General features: G+C 40.4%; 1 protein-coding gene across 1 annotated transcript in view; it reads left to right on the forward strand.

The window, feature by feature from the left end:
- Positions 1–26,502, forward strand: part of LOC119768573 (serine/arginine repetitive matrix protein 2-like) — a 90,488-nt gene that overhangs the window by 12,910 nt on the left and 51,076 nt on the right. The window contains exon 3 of the mRNA XM_038258585.1: positions 14,468–16,385. The gene's annotated coding sequence lies outside the window, so the exon portion shown is untranslated. The remainder of the gene's footprint in view (positions 1–14,467; positions 16,386–26,502) is intronic.

The raw sequence follows: 26,502 nt of genomic DNA on the forward strand, positions 1-26,502 counted from the left end.
GGTGACCGTGGTCAAGCCGAGCCTGATGACAGGAATGTGCGTACGGACCTCGGTACGGACGCTAATAATTGCAAAGTGAAGGAAACGCGAGAGATGCTGTTGGGTTTATTTTCATAGTAAATTTCGCCCTGACTCGATAATCCGGTTCACCTTGGCGTGTTGTGGACATGGATACAAATGAACGGTTTGACTAAATGGCGTTGATTATCTCTTTTTGAGTTGAATTAATCTGGCGGATTGCGTGTGCGATAAAGAGCTTCGTTAACGACACCTGGTGAAATGTGGAACTAGTAGGCTGAGTTGCCATGTTCATTTACACTCTTAGTTAAAGTGAATAAGACTAGAGTATTTTTTTAAAACATACATCACTCATTAAAGCGGCCATGCTGACTGCGTTGCATTAACCGCAGGTGACAGATTCTGTGAACATTTCACAGAGTCAACTGAAGAGGAAAGATGCGTGGACATACCATACAATAGGCTCCGATTTAACTTGTAAAATGAATACGAGGCCCCTTAGACAATCGTGGAAAATGGTTTTTCGGACCATACGAAAATAATAGTTTTGACTTTTGGGTCATGCTCATCAGGGAAAACGAGTTATAAAATATAATATGTTTAATCTCATGGAACAACTACACGAAATATAATTTCCTTTAACAAACCTTTTCCTTTTTCTCAAGGAGCTATTACAATACCGCAAACAAACTCACACTTTTTCTTGTTTGACAGTTAGCCAAACTCCTAAAATTGTTTGCTGCAAACTCGTAAACAAAGCAAAATGTATGCAGGCTGACGTTTGTTCAAACGAATCCAGGCAAACAAACAAATCTAGGCAATCTGATAAACTGTCAAAAAGTGCGAGTTTGTTTGTTTGTTTGTTTGCCGTAGTGTAATAGCTTCTTCAGTCACGACTTTTCCATTTAGAAACCATTGACATAATAACAACAACAGTTTGCACAAATGGGTCAACCATTAGAGGTTGTACTGGTACTACATGTGTCTCTACCCAGAAAAAAAAACTTTGGTTCGTCGAAAGCTGCGGTTGAACCCCAACCCGCAGAACTCCTATAGGTTCCCAGCATCCCCGTTTGCCATTACAGCTAAAGTTATTCCGACGCGCTAGTCCTGCGAGGAAGGGCAGTTCATTTTAAAATTTAAATGGTGCGCTTGAGTCTTGAAACACTGGGCAAAAAAAAACCGGAATCCGGTTCCAAGGGGACAGGCCGGGGGCGTCAAGGGGGTGAGATACGGGAAGGGACGGTGTTGAACCCTTCTCTATCTAGGGTTACCATCGAAAAATTTGTTATTTAAGCCAATTTAAGTGAAAATCAATTAAAAATTTCAAGAATTCAAAACAAACAAATTTAGTTTGACAGCTGGCTGGCAACCCTGTCGCGCTCGACCGGTGTTGGCTCACGCGCAGAGTTCGCGGACAACCAGAAGAGAGACTTCGGTGTCGTTACAAGCAAAAAAAAAACTGGTTTGGCAAGTCGCGCGAGCACGAGCTCTCTTCCCACCGCCCTAACCTCAATCTTCTCGTGCGATTTCCGCCCTCGGAGCTTTTGCTTTCGCCGTGATATTTTTTCCTCAAGTCAAGTCCAACTAGAAAATGACTTCCGGTTCCACAGTGCAGCAGAGTCGTGATTTCGCTGGATTGAAAGATTCAATTGGAGTGAGTTTTTCTCTAATAGGGACGTCGATTATGATATTTTATGCCACTCCCCCTTCGAGTTTACCCCCTCCGAAGGTGTCCGGGGGATCTAAACGGGTTTCCAGTGGTCTTGGGCGAGTAACCTGTTTCCGATACACGACTGAGGGGAAAACTCGTCTCGTAACGATATTACCATTCAGGAAGTTGCAGTTTTGTCGTTCATTGATGGGATTAATTTATTATGCCTTTCCGATATGTGCCATAATTCATTTAATGATGCGTTTGCTGGTGATACATCAAGAACTGTTATTTAGTAGGTTGCTGCCATGATACAATCTGTAACATCTTGTTGACAATGTTTCATAACCGTTATAAGTGTTTAGGATTGATCCAGAAAAACATCAGTCATCTGTCTAACGGTATAGGCAGAAATATAGTTTCTTGTAATTTACTAAAACCAAGCACACCAGTCAGTAGAGCAGCTATTTGTGAACATTTCTGTTCAATTCGACTTCTACCAAAAGTTAATCCTGTTCCTTTTACAAGCATTTTACAAAAAACATTTTCAAAGTCTATTCTGGTCAGACGAGAATGCGCTAGAGCCCACGCAATTTCTATTATCGGCTGAGTTATTTTTTCAGCGCTGTTGTGTGGCTGTCAAGTGCTGTCAGTTTATATAATTTGTATACAACTTTTAGGCAAAAGAAATATTTCCATAGAAAGTTTCCTGGCATCACTGTCTCTCATTGGCACGTTGTGCTAGTGGTATTGGTAGCCGGTTAGCCATCGACGAGAATGGATAATATGTCAAGTAACTCAGGACGTTTGTTTTTGTTAGTGCTTGATAAATTTCTAAAAAAAGTGCCTTAAATTTGTGTGCTTACTCGAGGCGAAGCTGTTGCTGGTAAGTTTATGGCCTAAACAGTTATTTTGTAGCTTTAATCGAGCAACAAACTCTCCATAGGCCGAAGATAGGTGACTGACGAGAAGAGGTATATTTCTCCTACAGTCCTGATTTTCTCCAAAAGTTACGGCATCTAGGTAGTAATGAATTTCCTAATCCTGAATTCTACACTATTTTTAAAACAACTTATCTTCCAAAACAAGTCAAAACAAATCAAAACAATGCTATCGCCATGACAGCCAACCCCGCGTACGTGTTTATCTGTCACAGCGCCCAATGTCATTCCTTTTTGGAAAGCGCACCACAGTAGGCGCTTTTGTTGTTGTTGTCATTTGTTTACAAAAGTGCCAACCAAAGCCAATCAGTGAGTGATTGTCACGTACCGCCGCCGTTGTATCCCATTCCTGCTTGTTTTTGCATGTTTATATTGACGACGCGACAACCCGAACGTGGTAGTGTGTGATTGTGTACACGTAAATCTGTACTATCATCGAACACTACAACGCATCGCAGCAACAAATGGCAAATTAGCTGTGTTGTGCCTTCTCACACTCTCTTGACTAAATTGGGTCAATGATTTTGGCATTGAAAAAAGGTTCGCCACGGACCGGTCTGCCGTTTAATGAATGGCGCCTTTTTTTTGTTGTCGTTGATGCGTTGCTCAAAATGACGCAATTGGGACGCTACGCTGACAGATGGTGTGCACCTGTTGAGTCAGGTAAGTTATCCTCGTCATCGTCCGTCGCAACAACGGCTTGCTTGGATGCGTTGATTTGTTTTTGACAGGTTGGCGCCATGTTTTTCCATTTAGAAACCATTGACATAATAACAACAACAGTTTGCACAAATGGGTCAACCATTAGAGGTTGTACTGGTACTACATGTGTCTCTACCCAGAAAAAAAAACTTTGGTTCGTCGAAAGCTGCGGTTGAACCCCAACCCGCAGAACTCCTATAGGTTCCCAGCATCCCCGTTTGCCATTACAGCTAAAGTTATTCCGACGCGCTAGTCCTGCGAGGAAGGGCAGTTCATTTTAAAATTTAAATGGTGCGCTTGAGTCTTGAAACACTGGGCAAAAAAAAACCGGAATCCGGTTCCAAGGGGACAGGCCGGGGGCGTCAAGGGGGTGAGATACGGGAAGGGACGGTGTTGAACCCTTCTCTATCTAGGGTTACCATCGAAAAATTTGTTATTTAAGCCAATTTAAGTGAAAATCAATTAAAAATTTCAAGAATTCAAAACAAACAAATTTAGTTTGACAGCTGGCTGGCAACCCTGTCGCGCTCGACCGGTGTTGGCTCACGCGCAGAGTTCGCGGACAACCAGAAGAGAGACTTCGGTGTCGTTACAAGCAAAAAAAAAACTGGTTTGGCAAGTCGCGCGAGCACGAGCTCTCTTCCCACCGCCCTAACCTCAATCTTCTCGTGCGATTTCCGCCCTCGGAGCTTTTGCTTTCGCCGTGATATTTTTTCCTCAAGTCAAGTCCAACTAGAAAATGACTTCCGGTTCCACAGTGCAGCAGAGTCGTGATTTCGCTGGATTGAAAGATTCAATTGGAGTGAGTTTTTCTCTAATAGGGACGTCGATTATGATATTTTATGCCACTCCCCCTTCGAGTTTACCCCCTCCGAAGGTGTCCGGGGGATCTAAACGGGTTTCCAGTGGTCTTGGGCGAGTAACCTGTTTCCGATACACGACTGAGGGGAAAACTCGTCTCGTAACGATATTACCATTCAGGAAGTTGCAGTTTTGTCGTTCATTGATGGGATTAATTTATTATGCCTTTCCGATATGTGCCATAATTCATTTAATGATGCGTTTGCTGGTGATACATCAAGAACTGTTATTTAGTAGGTTGCTGCCATGATACAATCTGTAACATCTTGTTGACAATGTTTCATAACCGTTATAAGTGTTTAGGATTGATCCAGAAAAACATCAGTCATCTGTCTAACGGTATAGGCAGAAATATAGTTTCTTGTAATTTACTAAAACCAAGCACACCAGTCAGTAGAGCAGCTATTTGTGAACATTTCTGTTCAATTCGACTTCTACCAAAAGTTAATCCTGTTCCTTTTACAAGCATTTTACAAAAAACATTTTCAAAGTCTATTCTGGTCAGACGAGAATGCGCTAGAGCCCACGCAATTTCTATTATCGGCTGAGTTATTTTTTCAGCGCTGTTGTGTGGCTGTCAAGTGCTGTCAGTTTATATAATTTGTATACAACTTTTAGGCAAAAAGAAATATTTCCATAGAAAGTTTCCTGGCATCACTGTCTCTCATTGGCACGTTGTGCTAGTGGTATTGGTAGCCGGTTAGCCATCGACGAGAATGGATAATATGTCAAGTAACTCAGGACGTTTGTTTTTTGTTAGTGCTTGATAAATTTCTAAAAAAAAGTGCCTTAAATTTGTGTGCTTACTCGAGGCGAAGCTGTTGCTGGTAAGTTTATGGCCTAAACAGTTATTTTGTAGCTTTAATCGAGCAACAAACTCTCCATAGGCCGAAGATAGGTGACTGACGAGAAGAGGTATATTTCTCCTACAGTCCTGATTTTCTCCAAAAGTTACGGCATCTAGGTAGTAATGAATTTCCTAATCCTGAATTCTACACTATTTTTAAAACAACTTATCTTCCAAAACAAGTCAAAACAAATCAAAACAATGCTATCGCCATGACAGCCAACCCCGCGTACGTGTTTATCTGTCACAGCGCCCAATGTCATTCCTTTTTGGAAAGCGCACCACAGTAGGCGCTTTTGTTGTTGTTGTCATTTGTTTACAAAAAGTGCCAACCAAAGCCAATCAGTGAGTGATTGTCACGTACCGCCGCCGTTGTATCCCATTCCTGCTTGTTTTTGCATGTTTATATTGACGACGCGACAACCCGAACGTGGTAGTGTGTGTGATTGTGTACACGTAAATCTGTACTATCATCGAACACTACAACGCATCGCAGCAACAAATGGCAAATTAGCTGTGTTGTGCCTTCTCACACTCTCTTGACTAAATTGGGTCAATGATTTTGGCATTGAAAAAAGGTTCGCCACGGACCGGTCTGCCGTTTAATGAATGGCGCCTTTTTTTTGTTGTCGTTGATGCGTTGCTCAAAATGACGCAATTGGGACGCTACGCTGACAGATGGTGTGCACCTGTTGAGTCAGGTAAGTTATCCTCGTCATCGTCCGTCGCAACAACGGCTTGCTTGGATGCGTTGATTTGTTTTTGACAGGTTGGCGCCATGTTTGATTTCAAGATGGCGACAGGTGAATCTGATCTCGTTTGTGCAGTACCTGAATCAAATGATACTGGTTGGATCATTCCGAATCGTTTATACATACGAATGCTTTCATTCGATGTTTGGCATTATGCTGTGACCTACATATCAAAACAAAGTTTGGTTGTAAACATAAAACCGCCCTTGTTCCCAGGAATCCATTATTCGGTGGCACTGTTCACAACACTCACGAGTCTACTCGGCAAGCTGTACCTTTCCTTCGACCTCGAAGTTCTCTCCTGGTGTTCCTTTTGCGTGATAACGACGACGTTGTAGAAGCTATATAATAAAGCGGTCGGAGTAGGAAGAAGGAACAACGACAACAACAACCAAGAAACGGCTAATGTCAGCAGAAAAAGAGCAAAAAATTGGGTCACACGACACGTTTCGGAGTACACCTACTTCTTGAAGCAATCGAATTTCGGGGCACCCACACAACAAAGCGTGTAACATTGCCAGACCTTTAGTGGAAGCGTCTAGCTTGGCTGTTCCAGCACACGCCATCAGCCAATTTTCTTTATCCTTGCAAACCCCACCCACGCGGCACGTCTGGTTGAGTTTAGCTAGATGAGGATAAGATGTTTGGCGGAGATAGGATGACGTGAAATGGCCCTAATCTACTCACTTTGCAGGAAACGAAATTTTCACTGGAAGATTCCACGATGAAAGGTGACGTCTAACCTAGTTAGGATCCGGCGATACTTCGGTATCTTGCTGAAAGAACAGTAACCGTCAACCTAAGTAGGCGTTGTCAACCGGCACTACCCCCACTCACCTGCAGTATTCCCCAGCCTACTGAACCACTATCAGTCCCGGCCATATCTCGCTCAGTTTCTTCACGGAACACACAAAAACCTGCCAACTAGACAAACAATAACAGTAAACGACGATCGCGTCTTGTTTATACGTGACTTGCCACTCTCGCGGCGACTTGTGTTTACGCTTTCGGCATAAAAAGCCAAGAATGTAAACAAACAAAAAGTATTCGCCAGCGCAGTAATCGCGGAGGAACGCGCGAAGGTAAAGCGCAGCGTGTCCCACTTATGGCCGAAAAACTGGTTGCACGGTAACAGAATCGCAAAACGTCAAAAAATTGAGCAGTTTTTGCTCCATTTTGGCAACAGGGTAATTCGATCGCTCGCTCGCGTGCGTTGTTGTAACAACGGCGGAGCTCCCCAGCAAACGCGTGTCTGTGTCTGGTCTGGTTTTGTGATGTAACAGAGCGCGCACACACACACGGTCTGATAATGAAAACCATCGCGCTTATACGCGAACAGCAGGCCATGGCCGCGCCGCCATGTTGGAACGCACATGCGTTGATGTTAGCCGTGGGGCTACGCGTGCGTTTGTGGTATTTTTGGAACCAATCTAGCAAATCAAAGTGGTCCAAAGCATCCCAAACTGGTCGTCGTCTTCATGGAGTTCCAGACAACTTCTTTGAGAGAAGTTGAAATCAAAAATAGGATATAATGACTGGTTTTGGAGGTTTCAACTTGGGTTCCAAGGTCGGGTAACCTTTTTCTTCCTTTACACGTAAAGATTTGGTTTTGATTACATAGTTTTCTGTCGAGATCGAGAGGGAACAGCTCTCGAAATGACACTTAAAAAATGGCAAAGGCACATAAAACAAGTCAAACTTCGACCCTTCAAGTTTACACAAAGCTTAAGATTTCTTCTTTCCAATGCTTTTTAAAGATCAAAAAATGGTTCAAAAATTGTTTTTTTAGATCGAGGCCTCCACAGAAAAAAATAATGTAAATTTGGAAGCTTTAATTTTGGAAGGTTGAATATTACCTCTTTTATGATGTAATTTTACCTCAATTTAGACTGAAAAAGTGACATTACAACAGAAAACTGGTAAAATTACACATTTCCAGAGGTAAAATTACACCTTTTTTCTGACATAAAAGATGTACCCCTTCCCAGATGTAATATTACCATGATTTTTTTTCTGTGTAGAGGCGGGGTTGGGGTGTAGAAGGTTAAAGTTGAGGGGATTCTATTCCATTCATCAGAAGTTCACTTTCCGGAAACCCATTCGCCGGAATTAACCATTCCCAAGAATCCATTTTCTAGAATGATCCATATTCCAGCATAAACCACTCCCCTAGTCCCTTGTCCCCAGTATGAACAATTTCCCAGAAATGTTATAATTTTACGAGAATTTTGAAATTTCATAAAGATTAACCTTTCTTTGTCATAAAATATCAAAATTCAAAGAAATTCATATTTTTTATAACATTCGCGTTATGTTTGGATGGATGATGGATGTATGTTAGGATGTTTGGAAAAAAATAGTTTACAAAAAACTAGTGTTTCCAAAGGAAATCTCCTGGCTCACTCCTCACTCCTGGCTTAAAAAATATGTATGCTTTAATAGGCTCTGGCTCAGCAACCAGCAGTACGATCAATCAAGTTAAAAAAAAAGAAAATGGTAGAAAATTGTAGGGATGCTTTCCGTCTTAACTGCATAAAACTGAAAACACTTTTCGATAATTTACCCTGGAAATGCCAATAACTGAAAAATTGTGTACCTTATCAAAAAACGATACTTAATCCACCTCTAAGTGGTTGGTGCCTTCCTCACATTCATAAAGTGAATACACTAAACAGCCATAAAAAAGTGTATAAATAACACTTATTTTTATCAAAATATCTGAGATCCGGCCTAAAAAAACTGTATTAAAAGCACTAAAGTACTTATAACTTTTGATAGGGTTGTCAGATTTTCAATCTTTTGGACTCTTTGGAAAGATATCTTGACTATCCACCCAAAGTGTACAGGTAACACTTAAGTGGATATAACTTTTGATAGGGTTATCAGATCTTCAACGTTTTGGGCTCGTTTGAAAGGTCTTTTAAAAATGTATAGCATGACGGGTTTTCTTAAAACATCCTTTTACAATCTTTCTAAGTTTAGATAAAATCGTTTTTCAAGCATTACTTTTGAAGTACTTTGCTAAACTTCATAATATTGACTAGGGTTTTGTGGGACCCTAAGACGCCAGTCCGGATATAATGGTGTGCATATTTTTCGGTGCACGAACTTACAGACATACACACGCACATACATTTGTTAAGAATTTGATTCTGAGTCGATATGTATACGTGAAGGTTGGTCTGGGAGGTCGAATAAAGAAGTTCATTTTTCGAGTGTTTTTATAGCCTTTCCTCATTGAGGTAAGGAAGGCAAAACGTAATTTTCTATTTTTTGAAATTTTGCTTGGCAATATTTTAGATTTTTCCAAAAAATCACCGGTTCTTCAAGAAAAAATATTCTGGTTCCAGAATTTGTACCATCTTAAACTGTAGCGCTAAGATGCCCTAGATTTGAGGATGGTGCAAATTCTGTTAACAAAATATAAATTTACAGAAAAAAAGTTACTCAATCCACCTTTAGGTAGTTGGTGTCTTACTTTATAATGCAATTTCTTCTGAATTGAAATTCTCAAATTTCCAAACAAATGCAGACTTTTTTTTCAAGCAAATACATTTTTTTGTGCAAAAAATAAAAAAAAAATATAATAAAAATGTAAATAACCAGCCATAGTTTCAACATTTTAATGCAAATAGTGTTTTTAAAATTCATTTTTCACTAGTTCAGTTGTTTTGCTATCATTAGGTTGAAAAAAATTAAGATTTGACGAAAACAAAAAAATAAGCGAAAAAAAAACTTTTTGTGATACTAAACATTATTTTTTTTAATTTCAGCTGATTGCACTTAAATTTCCATTGACACCGGCTCCGTGGCTTAATGGTTACGGCTTCTGCCACTCAAGCAGAAGGTTTAGGGATCAATTCCCGGTCGGTACCTTTGAAATTTGGAATCAGGAATTGGAACTTTGAATATGAACAAAAACGAAAACTGAATCAGGTGGGATTCGAACTCACACCTTTGGATTGATGGTCTGGGACTCTATTCAGTCGACCATCTGAAGGTTATAAAACATGTTGTTATTCTTCTCATATTAAATACGCTCTAATCCCTGATTTGCCTGAAGGGATTTCGTCTGGTGCTTGCTTCTATGTTAAGGCGGGGCCGGACAATGCCCAACGACCTCGGAATTGAGCCGCTAGGATCTCTGCCATTCTGAAATGGGTCGTTGGAAGCAGCGCGAGGGCCTTCACCACATAATACCCGGGACTGAGATAAGTTGTATCAGCATTCGGCATATACAAAGTATAGTATATAATTATACTTTCCCATAATTTCGCTACCGGTTAGCGGGTATTGGATTGGACCACACACACACACACACATTGCACTTAAATTTCCATTGACAATTTTAAGCAATATGACAAAAAAATTTGCCCTCTGATTTTTCGGACTATCTTTGAAACTTTAAATAAATTTGTATTTTAAAGTGATAAAAAATCAAATAAAAAAATCGGGAATTTTCTCCGTCTACCATATTTTTTTGAATAGTGCTAATGATAACTTTGTCGAAGACACCAAACCGATCAGAAAATTCCTTCTCCTTCTACTGGTTATCAAATATTCACATGCCCATTTTGTATGACTAGCCCTCTAAATTGTATCCAGGTTTTTAAGCGAAGATGGCGTTCGAATGTTGAACGACCAAAATGTCAAAATCGCGCAGTAGCACCAACATTAGAAAAAAAAATGCGGCTGTCATGCCATGGCACACTTTTTTCGTAATGTTGGTACCGCTGCGTGATTTTGACGTTTCGAGCGTTCGCCATTCGAACGCCATTTTTGCTTAAAAAGCTGGATACAGTTTTTGTACACAGCAAAAAATCCGATGGTTAAATCGCATGCAAAAGCACAAAAAAGTTGCAACCGAAGGAATTCAAACCCAGCAACAGTAACGACTGGCGCCTTATTCCACTCGGCCATCAGACCGATGAAAAATAGAAAGGATAAATGCATATATGAGCTTGACATTTTGGTCAAGTAGGAAGTTTCCCATACTGATGATATACATATTCCAATGTGTAATATTACATAGAATTTTATAGAATAATGCAAAATTTATTTTACACCCAGGCCTTTTACACGCTGCTGGATTATTACTATTTTTGCTGTGTATGTCAAAACTAATTATGGAAAATGGCTTTCAGTCAATTGAAGAAACATAAAGCAAGGTTGATAGAGATTACACTAAAGTATTTTTTAAGTCCTAAGCTATGGGATTTCTCATTCAAAGGAAAACTATAAAGAATACTGCCCAAGATCGATGTTACGATTATTCAAAGTTTAATTTGATTATCTTTTAATCGAATTCGAGTTCAACGACCCCAATCAAGGTGGGATAAAATCGAGTTATTAATAAAATCTTTTAATTATTTTTAATTGATCATCGGAATTCCCTAAACAATAAATAACCCCTAAGAATGCTCTCCCAGGTCTGAAACACTCCATTCAATCACCTCTCACGGCACCAATCAAGGTAGCAATTTGTTGTTGTTGTTGTTGTGAGCTATTAAATCGAGCAGTTGCGTGCATTATATAAGCCCGTAAAGAGCATTATATAGCCGTGGCTATATTGTGCACTCATAGCTTGCATCGCATTCCACCGGCGGCGGCGTGCCGATTCATCGGCTGATGAGAGTGTGGGTGCCTGGCCGGGACGATGGATCGGGGAAAAGTTTGCCTTTCCAACAAACAAGTTCAAACAAGTGCACGCAAGGGAAGAAGACTGTCCGCGTGCAACTGAGGCACGGGTTTAATCGGGGAAGGTTTTTGGAAAATTACGTGTTTTTGACATTTTTGGGCAGAAATTTGAATCGAAATCCGTTGAAATATTGTTTCCAAATGTTCAACAATTGGCGCATTACCCTCTTACCATTGGTTCAAAAGGGGCCCATTAGATAAAGAAATGCGGTGGAAAATGGTAAAGGGGGGAGGGGCAGCAAAATACATGTGCGCCAAGGCGCATTCAACTTCGAGGGGGCTTAGCCGCTCTGTGAATATACAGTTATAATTTTTATACCAAAAAGCTCTTTTTTCGCTCCGGCTTCTGTGTGTTGCTTTCAATTTTCCTCTTCAATGCTTTAAACTCGTTTCCCTCTCTCTCCCTCTGCCTCTTTGCTGGCTGGATAGCTGACGAAGTCCACGGTTTACCGGCGAACACGACGACGACGACGAAATTGCTGACTCTCAAACGTTTCTCTTTCGTGGTTTTTATGGTCGAGTTGTATTTTTTTCTTGTTTCATACAGCCCCATTCCGATTCGTTTGAAGAAACTATTATTATTCCGGCTAGATCTGGCGAATCATCGCGGAAACAATACCACCTAATGGAGGTTTGATCAGAAAAGGTGGAACTGAAGGTGAACGTCTTGACATCTCTCTGTTGTCAAGTGCGCGATGCGTCGATAATAAACATGTATTGGTGAATTAATCGGTGAACAGTTTCGTGGATGCCTGATAAATTTGATAAACATTTTGAAGTATACAGTCCAGACTCGATTATTCGAAGTTTCGTTTATCCAAAGTTAGATTCGAAGATTTCTACGAGGCTTTGAATAATCGAATCTTGACCAAATTGTTTTTTTTATTCCAATACTTTTTACAAGTTGTCTTTTAAATAATTTAAAACATTTTTTCAAAATTTCATCTCAATCATTTTGGACGCTTTTTTAAACTCTTAATCAATTCAGAGTAGTAAATTCGACTCAAGCATGTCAATCAAAATTAAGATAAGATTTTTTTTTTTGATAATCGAAAAAAATCTTGATTCAATCGGAAGTGATTTTTTCTAATATCTTCGGATAATTGAGAATGGAATGTAATACCATTTTAAATAATATACAGTCCAGAATCGATTTCTTAATGTCCTCCGAAAAATATCACTTCAAAAAATCAAATCTTCGGAAAATCTAACTAGCAAAATATAAAATAATTAAAGTCTTCTTTCGGCTCACATATAACTTTGCTTAAAAGTGATTAAGACATGTTAAATAGTTTATAAGTTAGTATTAAGGTATCTCTTTTCCCTTTTGTAAATGTAAGATCTCCTACATTTGAAATCACTAAAAAGAAAGAGCTACAATATTTTATTAATAAATTGAAGCTGCTAGTATTTAAAATTGAGGTGATAATAATTTTTAACTGTATAAATGTACATGGAAAAAATCTGAATAAATATAAATTAAAAAAGAAAAAAACTGGTGAATCCAAGATGACGAAATTATGCTTGGCAAATTAGTTTTGATAAAATCTGGAGTTTTTTTTTTTAAATGTCCAATAAACCAAATTTCTAGTTTTTGCTTTTTGGGTGTTTTTAAAACCGCCTTGAAGTCAGGGATATTAAAAAACACCCAAAAAGCAAAAACTGAAAATTTGGTTTTTTGGACCTTTTCAAAAAAAAACTCCAGAAATGTACCGTTCTCAAGCTATAGCCACTATTGGATTTAAAAGAAAACCTGCTCCGAAAATTGTATTTAAAAAAATCTGAGAAAATTTCCTTCAACTTTCTTTCTTACATTTTGAAAATTGGACTAATAAATATTTTCTGAGCTACACAGAAAAAAAAAGTTGAATTTTGGAATGTTGAAAATTTGGTAGGTTGAATATTACCTCTTTTTTGAGTAATGTTACATAAAAAATGTGTAAAAATGTAAGCCTGATGAATATTCATCAAAAACTGATGAAAATTCACCATTTTCTGGGGTAAAATTAATCATTTTTTCTGCCACAAAATCTGTCACCATTTCCTGATGAATATTACCATCATTTTTTTCTGTGTACAGCATCACAAAGATTTCGAATCGATGAAAACATGGTTTTCTAAGATTTTTAACTGACGAAATTTCAGGAAAAAATAAACTCTTGTGAAACTTTTTCCTAATTTAAAAATCATGCAAAACTTTTGAAAAGGTTTACAAATAGATTATTGTACTCATTTCATGTTTTAGTCCATATTTTAAAATTATGATATTATTTTCAATGAAAACTACACTTAAGTTTCAATTTTCAGCATTGAAAACGAACATCATCAGATTTTCAAGAATCAGTTTTTGTTTCAAAAACTCATGTCTCAGATTATTCATCATCTTGCACTATGACTTAAAATGTGTCTTATTGAGTGCCATATAACTTATAAAAAAAAAATATCAAAAAATACAAAATACACTATTTCAATTTTAGTACACAGAAAAAAAAACAATTCTCCTAGCAATTCTCGTAATCGTGAACTAAGTTCACGAGAACCATGAAGGAATTTATTCATGAGTATGGTGCATTTGTACTATAAACGTGAATATATTCCTTCGTGGTTCTCGCATTCGTGAATTTAATTCACGATTTCGAGAATTGTTCATTTTAAATTCAATTAACTAATTTTGTACTTCTAAAAAAAACAAACTTAATATACGTTTTCCATGAACCTTGAATCTATCACCAAAAAAGTGCCACAGATACCATCCCAAGGAATTCAATACTTGATGCCTCCCGCTCCTCTCAAACCTTCATCACCACCACCACTACTATCACCGCGTCAAACAAGTGCATTTGATGCACCCGAGTCTGCATTCAACCAGAACAATCACACACATACACACCCGCAATCTCGCTGATCTCTTGCTGAGTGGCCCCGACAAAAGTTGTGCATTGAGTATAATCATCTAATTTATTACCTTTTTTCTCTACCTTGTCTCTTTCGCCAGACTCCAGCACCAAACACAACAACAACAATCAAAACGTCGAAGTATTACCCATTACAAAATATTTATAATTATCATCGCAGCATAACACACTTGCGACGAGTCAGCTAGAGATCCCGACCTCGAAGAGAAAATCACGAAAACAAAAAAAGGTGAGAGAAAGAGAAAATGCTCAAACAATAACACCAGAAACAACAACCAGACGTCACAATTACCACCGCGCCCCGTAGTTGCACAAAGCCGAAGAGCACAAAACAAAGAGACTGCACAAAGACACACGTGCGAAAGGCCGAAGTTGCAATCGAGAGAGGGAGAGCGTTCGGCTGATTCTCTCTCTCTCAAAAATTGAGCCGATCACAGCAGGCGAGCGAGCCGAGTCAGTCATTGAGATACAGTCGGCCGGTTCGGACGTGTTTGCCGATGCGGTCGTTTAGAAGCGTTCGGTCGCCCTTGGAAATAGTGATTGGGAAAAAAGGTTTTTAATTTTTTTCTTCGAGTGTGTGTGCGTGTATGTACACGGCAGTGGAGCGCAGCGCAGAGCGCGGTGTGTGGGGGTAGAAAGGAAAACAAGAAGTAAAATATAAAAGTGCTTTTGTGTGAAACACACACACACACAGCGCGAGCGAGTGTCTGTGCAAGCCAGCAGTGGATGGAGTTAAAGTGAAAAGTTACTGAAAATTTTCTGACCGTGCAGTGGAAGGCTTTAAGCCTGCTTGGATATTCCCGATTACGCACGATCTATACGTGAGGGGGGGCTTCGCCGAACACGATTCGTTGGCGTTGTGTTCCCGATCCGTACTCCGAAAGAAATCGATTACGAAATCTGTGAAACTGTAAACTACGAATGGAAGCACCTCGTGCAGAGTTGAAGGAAAGTATCAGCTCTAACGGCAAAAAAATCCACGTGGCTTAAGTGAGGCTTGAACCCACAACCGAGCATTGGTACTGATCAGCGTTCCCGATTGCGCTATAGCCTAACAACTCTAGAGGATTGCGTACTTGGGACTACCCTAGAAGACGTAAAAAAGTAGTCAAATCGCAAGTGTACTTCCTCTTTGCGGGCCAGTGTTGGTGAGGTCGACGAAGAAATCTAGTTTCTCGAGGCGGTATACTTCAGCGATCGACATCTCACCATTGTTTCGTGGACGGAACGTAAAGAAGGCCAACCGAGATCCGAGTGGGTAGAGAGCAAGCAAGCTCGGTTTGGCAAGTCCGAAAAGTGGAGGAAAAACGGGAAAATGAGATGAGTTATTGTGCAATTACTGCCGGACGGCTATAAATCTTGAAAGAAAACGCGAACGAGAACGTCGACTTGGGTCGGTCGGTCGTTGAAAGAAAAACCCCCGACAAGATTTACAATTTGGGGCTCGCCGACGGTCCAATTTCGGGCTGACGATAGAACCAGTGTCGAGTGCATTGTTTTGAGCAGCTCCGGAAAAGAAATGTCCTATCGCTTTTGGATTACGACAAGTCGCAGCTAGCGCTACGCCCTCTCCGTGCAGTATGGATTAAGCCAGAGGTGCGCTATTTATAGTGTAGTGGTCGGTGTTGTCACACTAGGAGTGTGTACGGGGCTGCGACTTAGTTGCCCTTGTGCGTGTGTGCGTGTGCGTGAGCAGTGCGCGGCGTGTAGTAGTGTGTGACCTCATTCTCGAAAACCCATTTTGGATTACAAACCGTGTGTACGGCAGCAGCACCACCAGCAGCAGTAGTGTGCTTGAAGACGACGAACGTCAACTAGCCGATGACAGCGACGACGTGTGACGATGAGGTGAATTAATTAGTGTTGTACGAAACCGGCCTCACACACGAGACATAAAAGCTCACCGGGAAGAAGAAGAATAAGTAGAGGAAGACCAACCGGATTAGTCCATGAGCGAATGCTCAAGATCGTGCGCCGTGAGAAGCTATAACGTAAAAGGTGAGTACCGACGGAAGAACCCTTTGTGAAGTGTGGTGATTAAGGAATTTCCCAGGCAAAACAGGGCAACGTTTATTGGCTAGAATGGGCGGAAATCCCAATTGTTTTCTAAACAGGCATTTCGATGGTCTTTTATGACTTGGGACTCCTTCGACGTCGTCGGGTAATACATTTTTGCTTCAAAGTTGCAATGAGTAATTTGAGCGGAAAATTAAAGCGAAAATCATTGTTGAATGGTTGTGAAAGTGTATCAAATTTCTCGGTGGAAAAATTTACGACGTTATACCAACGTGATACCGCCCCAATGGAAAGCGGAACAAATTTCAATCGCCGTAATCAGTTTAGGTAAACAGTCAATAGTAAACAGCGTACGGTTGTTTGCTTGTTCCGTTCGTTTGAAGTGTGACGCAAAAATCTCTGATTACAATTCTAGAGTACTTTTTCAAAAGGTCCTATGCGCCAAAAGTAAACAAACTGAGTTATACAATGCATGACGTTCTGCATATCCGAAACTACACTATCCTCAAACCCGATTTCTTCTAAGTATTTAATTTTTAAAATTATTAGCGAAATGCAAAATAACCTATGAGCATTCTCTTAAATTTTCATACAAAATAATTTACGTCGTTTTACCTCTCAGTGTCCTATGTACATTCAGTAAAATGATGCACATACGACAATAACAAATCGACCTATGTACAATTTTAAATATATTTCAATCATTATGCACATACGCTAATATAATAACGACGTATGTACGCATTTTATTGAATAATTAGAAAGTAATGATAGATTTTTTATATCCATATATCTTTTTAAAAATAATGTTTGCCTAGGTTCCGGTTAACGTGTAGACGTCAGCTGTAAGAGAGTATGAAATGTTTCAATGCCTGACACAGCAAAAGAGAAGAGCAAAATTTAACCAATGAGCTCTCTCTCCCGAATCTGGCGGATACGACTCCCAGCATGACATACCAAAACAACTCATAAAACAGCATAAAATATGTTTTTGTTTTGGTTGATAGGATCCCGGACAGATCATTGTTGTGGACTGTCTGAGTTTTTAAAGAAAAGTGTCGGAGGGCGAAGGATTGCGGCAACAAAAAAATACGGTAAGTAGGGTGGAAAATTACCGTGATTCCCAAAGATGATTCCAGGACCATGGGATCGGCTCCGAAAGGCGTCCCTGTGCAAGAGGGCGAATATTTGTTTGGCCTTTCGGGTTGGGTTTGCCGGTACCGTGGCCATTATTTGGCTTTCCGGATGGGTTTTCTTGGTTCCGTGGCTATCTGGAAGGTGTCCCTGTCCAAAAGGGAGGATGCTTTTGGCCGCCCGGATAGATTTTGTCTGTTCCGTGGCCATCCGGATGGCCAAAAGCATCATCCCTCTTGCATAGAGAAGCCATCCGGATGGCCACGGAACCGACCAAAAAACATCCGGAAGGCCAGAAAACATCCCACCTTTTGGCCAGGGACGACTTCGGATGGCCACGGTACCGGTTAACACATTTCAGGAGGGAATTGATATGCTGTTAAATTTAATAAACCTTAACCTTAAACTACTTTTTCATCACCCGCAGCACTGCTTTACGGTACCTGGTCCCCCGACAACGACCAACCAAGCGGCGGCGGACGTGGTACGGAGGACGCTTCTAGAAACCTTAAAAAAGAGCGCGCCATCCGCTTCGTGGTCATGGTCTGTCAGAGAACCTCAAGACGAACGTCGAGTACATTAAGATTGCCGGAACCCGGGCGGATCGGCTATCAACAACTTCGCCAACGGCAAACTCATAATTACGCACGCAGATGCAGGTCGTCTGGGCCGCTTGGGACAACGTGTCCGAGAATCCAAAAATGCACGAGCTGCTGAGACTAGTGTTTCTGAGGCCACCGGAGTGGGCGGAAACATAGAGGTTGCGGCGGTTAAGGTGTTACATACATGTAGAAAATCACAAAATGTCATATTACAGATTTTTTTGAATCCACTAAAAGATGATTAGGAATATTTTTTCTGTGTATATTTCGGCAGTGATACAACCAAATGTCTTCAAATATGTTTTGATAATAGATGAAAATGTGTATTTTAATGCCCTGATAACAGTTTTTTAATAAAATTAAGTGTGTGCTCACACCAACCTCTGACTTTTTTTTTATCGATTTACATGTATGTAACAAAGGCTCTGCAGAAGCGCTCCGATCACGACGTGTTGTTCCTGACTACGCAGGGTATCGTCCAGCTGGAGCAGCGTCACCGTAACGGAATACGCGGTCGCATGGTGGCCGTGCACGATCTGTCAGTACTACGCCGTGGTTTTCAGTTCCAGCATGGACACTACGACAAGTGCGTCGCGGCTTCGTCGTCGTGATGATCTTTTCTCACAGCCAGCCATAAACGAACTGGTTTTACGGAGGAATTGGCTGCTAATCTGAGCGAACTTACCTCGCTGAAGAATCGCTTGTGACTCTTCGCGCTCGACAGGTCCTAATAGCTGCTCATCAGCCAGCTTAAGAACTACGTCACAACCAGATAAAGTCCATCTGTCTGTCTAAGAGCACGAAAACCTGCAGTGGTTGATCTTTTCGGATGTTTCCATCTTGGATATTCCGCACGACTACCTTTCGACCTTTCTACGACTACTCGTTTCTACCTTTCTTATCGTGCAGTCTGCAATGCAATGCTGGATTACGTCCATTGGGCGTACTCGTCCTATGATTTGACCTGCCTGCAGCATCTGGAGCTGTCCGGCAAAGTCCCGCTGATGAACTGCCAACAGCACGTTACGAGTGTTTTTCTTCTGTGCCTCTGTTTTTGTGACCCGATGTTTTCCGTTTTCCAGACTCCTCCCAAACGGTATCAAGTCGGCAACCTAACCGACTCGTTCATGGCCCTGGCAGTTTAGCGGCGTTCGATTCATACGAGCACTTTACCCAGTACTCGGATGAGATCCTGGACTTGCTCGGGGACATGACTTCGAGGCGCGCGATTCGGACCGCCGCATAAGCATCTCGATCAACGCAATTGATTCCAGTTTTGTGCGACTTGCGCTCTTCAAGTCCCAAGCTGACCTCACCCCTCGGCCAAGCAACAGCCGTAGAACCCGTTCGGAGATCCAACCCCTGAGATCGGAATAATTCTTTGGCGAAGAGCAAGGTTCTCAGGGCCGCTCCTGAATCAACATCTTGCATCCTTCGTTAGGCCGTTGGCGTCATACATAAAGTACGTCACGCTCTAAGGGGGTGGAGAGTTGTCGCAAGTGTGACAAGGGAGAGGGAGGGGGTACGTGAGACTGTGACGTGATAATCGGACATGGTAATAATCCGTGACGTGGTAATCACTTTGGCATAAAAGTTGTGCGCTCTAAGGGGGTGGAGAGTTGTCGCAAGTGTGACAAGGGAGAGGGGGGGGGTACGTGAGACTGTGACGTGATAATCGGACATGGTAATAATCCGTGACGTGGTAATCACTTTGGCATAAAAGTTGTGCGCATGCAGTGCTGCTGGGGGGCTATCGGAACACTTGTTTATAAGTGTTAAATAATATGTTTACACTACTTGGGCCAAAAACTTTCAAAAACGAAAGATTAAAAAATGTATTATGTGCGCTCACAGCTCGATAGGCGGATAAGACAATTTACCATGTCAAATTATCCTATGCACCAAAGTTAACAATAATGATTGTTTACATTGGCGCATTGGTTAATTTGGCATCGAAAATTATCCTACCCGCCACCCATCTGACAGAATGCTCATTGGTAAATAACGGCTTCTCTCTCCTCTCACGCGCTGGAGGCATTGAAATATTTCATGCTCTTCATCAGCTGATGCCTACACGTTGCGAGAGGGTTGGAAATACATTATTATTACAAAATTTAGTTTTTGTTTAAATCGAGATTTAAATTTTATTTGATAAAGTTTTATGTGCAATGCCACATGAATATAGTCCAATGCCAATGTCTTATGTGCAAAAATTGTTCTATGAAACGTGTCCTATGTGCACTCACAGGTTGTATGAACCAAATTGCGTCAGAACTAAGCGTAATCTTGTCTTTTATATAATCCCGAGATGTACACTTGAAAAGCATTACTCTAGACCCATTTGGGCGTTTTCAGAATCGAAAAATACCCAAACGTGTTTGAATGGGATTTAAAAATGTGCACCAAAACTTTATCATCAAATTTCTCAGATTGAGGTTTTTGCACATAGGACCTTTTGAAAAAGTACTCTAGAATTTATGTTTCTAGCAATCATAAAATTGTCTCTAGAGAATTGTTTCCACAAAAAAAACGCATATAACTGTCAAACTGTCGAAAAAATGTAAATATTATGATCAGATTATATGAAAACACAAGACTTGTGTTATCTATGAAATTAACCTGCCAAAATGTCTATCTCAAAAATTTGGATGCAAGTTAGTTATTCCCTCTGTTTGGTTTTACAACGTGACGTAATTTGCCAACTCGCCTGCACTGTTTACATGGATTTAGTCTAAGGGTTGCACAGAGTCAAAGTTTTTACCATTTCGTTAACATGTTAACGTAGTTATTGATACACTGGTCACCGTATTGATGAAAAATCTGATGACCTACATTTTCACACCTTAGTTTGACAGTTGACAGATGAAAAAAAAAAAACATTTTTTCGACAGGAAACTTTTTAGGAAAGATCAGTTTCTCTTGTCAACTTTGGCAGGCCGGATGTTTTGAATTTGGCCACTGTTTGACGGATTTTTTGGTTGTATTTTGAAGGAGTAATTAGTCCACCGGTGGACGGATTTGTACTGGAAGTGAAACTGGAAAATTCATTAGCAAGTAGCAAGCAAGCAAGAGCAAGCGACTAAACGTTTCAAAAGTTCCACAACAGCCGCAGCACATAAATCCAGACCACGGCAGGACAAAACTTCCCTCAAAAACTCTTCCAAACTGCTGAAGATGTTTTCAGAGAATTTCATCCCGTCACGGCCCTCCTGTAGAACTTCTGAAAGTCCCTGCTACTTGAAGAGAAACACCGTTCAGCAATATTCGAGGTACAGCTTGTTGAACCCGCTGCGAATCAAAACAATACCTTCTACAATCTTCCCATTTCCACACCGTCGCGCCACTTTCTTTCCAACTTCCCAACTCTGATTCGCAACGAGTTGAATACCGCAATCTGGGGCGAATCGGGACTACAGTCTGAATAGGGACAGCAGTTTTTAGAGCACCTAAAGCTTTTAAATTTGGAAATGGATGTACACATTTTGTTGGTCTGAGTTCGTTCCGAAACCAACCGGAAAAATCAAAATATTGTGCTCCAACATGGTTAAAACTGCTGTCCCAATTCGCCCCATGTGTGCCGATTGATCCCAGTTTACGGTACAACGTTTTTTTGAAATTCCAGAAAACAGAAACGAAATCAACTTGAAATCCGTGAATCCGTAAAATTTGCCCTTGGCCGTCACCGTGAAATGCCGCGAAATTTGAAATATCACTTGAAAATTGCTCGTTGCGTTTAAAATTTGGATTTTTGAATTGAAACAAACCTCTCTGTTAAATTTAGTAAAATAGCGATGAATAAGTTGCATTATATAATCTGAGTAAAAATTTAAAATAATTTTAGTATTAGGTAGAAAATAAGTTTTTTATGTAGATAAAAATTGCATTTTTAAAGTTTTTTAAAATGTTTTTTTTTTTTGTTATTATCAATACCAAATGATGCAAAAACTGTTATAAATGGAGCTATGCCTAAACTTATTCAAAATAATCAAATATTACTATTCTACTTTTGGTTAATTTTTGGTTTTTTTTTGGAGAGGCTTTAGCAAATTATTTTAATATTAAAATTTTAAAAGTATCAGATGTAAAAGTGGAAAAAATTGAACTCATACAAAAATTCCAGTGAATATTATATTTCAGGGGGTAATGCTTTGTTAATTTTCAAAGTAAATTTCCTTGACACAATAATACTAAAATAACATATTTTTGCGTTTATTTCAAGCAAATTTTCAAGTACCGTGAAATTGCCGTGAAACTTCAATGTTTTGTAATTGGCATACCGCGAAATGTCAATTTTTGAGCCATGAAAAATCATTAGCCCTAGTTATGGTGGTGAGAATCTGGTTCAGGTGGAATTCCTTGGGCATGAGTAAGGACCTCGACGCCGTTAGCAATGTTGGCTTTAAAATAAAATTTCGTGATAATATCACTTCCCCCCAGCCAACATTTTTGCCATGCGAAGCGGGCCTCGACGCTGTGTCTAGGTTTAATTCCTACCTAGGAGCCATCAGTGTCTTAAGAGGTGGTCCCAAGGCCGAGTAGGAGTTCATGAAGCAAATTAGTCGTCTCCCACCCCTTTTAAATTGAAAAATGAACTCTGAAACCAGCGCTTACTCACAACAGAAACAGAGGCCTCTTCTAGGCATTGTAGGATAGAATAGATTTTGAAATTTATTTTAAAAAAAATGTTATTACGTAGCATTTTGATATGTCAAAATTTCCATAGAGTCTCGGTCAATCAATAGTGCGATGATATCGGACAAAATTCGTTAATCTGTTGAACTAACGGTTTTCGGATTATGGTTGTATCGACCATTGTTGCGAATCGAGGGTCTACTGGAGCCTTGACGATCAAATGGAGCCTAACATTTCAAAAGGGCGCATGGGTTTTGTGAACAGGAGTGTGTCTCCTTCACTCAAATCGAACATTTACATAAGGTATAATAGAGATGCACTCTTGTTTGCAAAGCTCTATGCCCTAATGAAATGAATGGCATGAAATAGTCGTCTTAATTACTAGTGTTCAACTTATGAACTGTTCATTTATGTTTATTGGTTTTTGGAAGCGGCAAGACTGGTTTAAAAACAAGATCCTTTACCTTATTTGACGTTATAATAAAACATTCGGGGATTTGAGATTAAATTTACTTTCAGACAGTTTAGTTTAGGTTGTTGATTAAAGTTAGATAGTTTTCCGTGGATGAATAATTGGACTTAAATGATTAGTTGATTTGAACGAAGTGTAACATTTCATTGGCAGATCTGTTTCTAGTTGTAATGTACGACAAGACTATTGACGGACGCGACAGGTCGGCAGTTAGTTTTCATCTTTTTTTCTCTAGTATTTTTTATTTCCTTTAAATTTGGAATACATCATAGGCTTCTTTTGTATAGATCTCCGATTAGTTACATTTTCTTATTTAATTAACTAATAATTTAATTTATTCCGGGCCTTCTTACTTTGAATCACAATTTCAGATTTTCTTTATTCAGTGTTAAACTTAGATTACCGTAACTGCTCAAATCATCCAAGTTCTTACTACTCACATCAACACTAATTTTCTTTCACCTCCCCCCTCCCGATCCCCTATATCTTCCGGTGGTGTTCATTTGGTATGCAATATTAGTTCGGCCACTACCCTTTTTTCCACAAGAAACCGGACTTGGACTGACTTGAGGCCGCGTCCCCCACCTTGCTCCGTAAAACGAAAACGAAAACGAAAACGAGAATCTGGTTCAGGTGGAATTGGTTGTATTCCCAACTATCAATTCCTAGGTAATTTGGGCTTGGGCAATCTTCACATTACATGGCGAAATCTAGTCTGCAATCCGCTATAATTACCGTCTCCTAGTGAAGCGAGTTCCAGAAACAGTTTTTTTTTTCAGTGAAAGTTTAGTTTCTCCGTCTGAGTGTCATTTGCCGTCAAGATAAGTGTCAAACTTCAAAACAGTATCGAAAAATGTTACTTTTCGATACAAGTGCTGAAAAGTTGAACTTTTTAGCATGCAAATGGATGCTGAACAGTACTTTTTAGTACTGTTATTTTTTGGCGGTGAAAAGTAGACCGTTTGTCACTAGATATAGATATTGACAGGAAAAATAAGTAGTTTGTTGTTGTTGTTGTTGAAAATATGTTCCAAATTTAAGTAACAAATTGGTCTTATTTGCTTTTGCCGTTTTTCCACCCTCTCGGGGAGGCCTTACACAAGTTCGTCGAATCAGCCAGTCAGTCAGTGTGTCCTTGACATTTCCAATTTACGAACGTCTAGTAGCAGCTATTCGGGGGCCAAACAATCGCACGCCGCCAGTCTTCCCGCCTCCTCCTGCTCTCTCAAACAACCATTTCAGTCGGCCCTATATCCAGACCCGTGTGATGTATGGTGTATGTTGCTTCTTTTTTTTTGCAGGTTATTTTTCCCTCTGTTGATACATGCCATATGGTGGTGGAGTCACGCGCCGAAAAAAAGGGGGACGAAACGTCGGTCAACTGTAACGTTTTGCACCTTGTCGAAGTTAACGTAACGGCGAGGCGTTACGCTTTACTTTGAGGTTAGTTTCTTGAAATCAAACCAGAGGTTACGCGTGGTCTCAGCACAGACATTGTAGACGTTTGCAACTCCAAGTTTTGAACACGAGGGGAGCAAAACTAGCCAAGTACTAAATGCTGAACGTGGTTGGATGTTCAGCTAGACATGTTACGAGGGTCGTTTCCTCCAATAATAGCGGTGCTGCTCAATCACCTGTCGAACTTTTGGTCGGCACCCAAAAGAGCCAGACGACCCTCTCCGGAAATTGTTGCCGTGGCTCATTTAGCCTAGCTCTGCCCCAACCCCACAAAACGTTCAGATATTATAATTTATAACACATTCGCCCGCGAAAACGCGGAACGCCATCGAAACACCAAAGGGGGGAGATATATTAGGACACGGCACACGAAACGATCAATGAACTCAACGACGACGACGACGACGACGTGTTTGTCAAGTCGCGCGGCGACCGTTCCTGAACTCGACGCTCAACGACTCAGCTCAGCTATCGAGACAATGAACCGGTTGTCCTTGAGCGGTGCCAAGTGGTAGTGAGCCGGCGGCGGTGATTGCACACACCTAGCTGCTGCTGCTGCTACCACGTTGAGAGCGCCTATGAGGGGTAGTCTCGATTAATGACTATGCCCAAACCTGGCTGCGAAGATGGCGTGGGGGGGTCATGGCCGAGGACAATCACGAATCAATGCGGGAGTGGATTGCCGGTTCTGAACTTGGAGCTAGGTTTGACGGTCTTGACCTTTGGGTTATGGGCTTTTGGAACTAGAATTCCTCACAGGAAGCTATTTTTATTGGTGGCTCGATTTAATTGAATTGTTTTATGGCGTTATGCAAGTTACCAACAGAGATAAGCATCAATTATTGCTTAGCCAAGTGCTTGAAGTCTTATCTTGTTATGCATGCGCCTGGACTGATTAGGTTCTACAATGGAAATTGACCTAACTTGATAAAGCAATCGAAGCAGCTGCACGCGATACCACCTGCAACGCTTTTCAAAATGAAGGATACACGGAAAAATTGTGAATTGTGTTCATGAATTTGAGAACCTCGATGGAATTTATTCATGAGTATGGTGCATTCGCACTCGTGGTTCTAAAATTCATGAACACAATTCACGATTTCGAGGATTGATTTTTTTTTCGTGTAAATCGCCAGGCTCAGAATAGTTGAGCGATATCAATCAGTATTACGCTGATGCCCAATGACCTCGGAATTCGACCGTCTAGTTCTCTGCCATTCTGAAATTGGTCTCTGCCGTATCAGCATAATCCTAGTCTGATACAGGCTATATCTTTCCCATAATTTAGCAGCCGGCTTGTAGATATTGGTATTGGGATGCCAACTAAGGAGCTGTGGTTTGAATCTCAGCTGCAAAAGAGCGGATTAGAGCTTGCAAAAGATTTTTGCTTTGCTCCTAAACGGTGATTTTAGCGGATTTTTTAAGGGGATAAGGGAAATTTTCCACGGTATCCCCTCAAAAGTTTTCTTTTGAGCAGGGGTGTGTTTATGGGTAGATTGGAGTAGATGACATCTACTTATCTGTTTGCTTTAATTTATTTATTTTTATAAGGAAAAATATTCAAGTTAAACAATATGTTTGACCATAAAAGGGATTGCACCAAGTTTCACCAATTACTTGGCTCAATTATGAAGCGTCCTTTTTTCTCAAGTAATTTGCACTTTTTCTGGAAAGTCAACCAAACATTTCAGTATCCCAGTGTAGTGCTGTGGCAGTTAGTCGAAAAGTCGCCAAATCGAGGAGCGATTTTTTTTTGAAAATTTGTCTGATTCGTCCCTACGACTTAAAAAATTTTATTGAA

This window comes from Culex quinquefasciatus, chromosome 3, assembly GCF_015732765.1.
Source record: "Culex quinquefasciatus strain JHB chromosome 3, VPISU_Cqui_1.0_pri_paternal, whole genome shotgun sequence".
NCBI lineage: Eukaryota > Metazoa > Arthropoda > Insecta > Diptera > Culicidae > Culex > Culex quinquefasciatus.